The sequence below is a fragment of the Pteropus vampyrus genome, unplaced genomic scaffold, assembly GCF_000151845.1.
Source record: "Pteropus vampyrus isolate Shadow unplaced genomic scaffold, Pvam_2.0 Scaffold144, whole genome shotgun sequence".
Classification (NCBI taxonomy): domain Eukaryota; kingdom Metazoa; phylum Chordata; class Mammalia; order Chiroptera; family Pteropodidae; genus Pteropus; species Pteropus vampyrus.
In genome coordinates, this window is record NW_011888925.1 from 75,530 (window position 1) to 76,297 (window position 768).

Below are 768 nucleotides of genomic sequence, written 5' to 3' on the forward strand. Positions count from 1 at the left end.
CCCCCACTTGATGGATCGAAAAACCATCGATATAAATTATGTTTTTCCATGAGGGTCGAATGACTTGGGAAATATCTATAACATAAAATTAAATTAAAAAAAAATCATTCAAAACCGAAGAGTTAGGATACCATCGACTATAATAATATGGGGACCACATACGCACAAAAAGCTGTCGAATGTCAGAAATAAACATCAGAGGTGATAGGATTCTGAATATTCTTTATGTGGTTCAGTAATTTCTGAATTGTTAACAATGGTCATTTGCTGCTTTTCTATAAAACTAGAAACGTTATTAAAATTTCAGAGGACACGTAACATAGTGATTAAGAGCAGGGACTCAGAGCCAGGGAGCTGGATTCCCAACCTCAGACAAGGTCAGTTTCACCGTCTACGAAATTAACAACAGCCCTCGCCTCAACAGGCCAAGAGAAAATTAAGCGAGATGGAGCCTGCAGAGTCTAAACACGCAGTAGACGGTCCACCAGAGCTGCCGTTTTTATTAACAGTGTTAATGCTTATTTACACTGTCACAGGGCAGACCGGGACCAGAATCCTCTATATAATATGCTTTCAATCGTGGAAACATGAGCTTTAAAAAATGTCCAAAAGGACAAGAAGCGGCCTATTCCGAACGGCTCCCAGTGACCACCTTGGGGAGGTGGATTGTGACTGTCCTTTCTTTGCTTAAAGAGGCAAGAAAATGCCTTTTCTCTGCTTTCCAAATTTCCTCCAGTGAGCGTGCAACCTTTACGATTATAAAAGAAA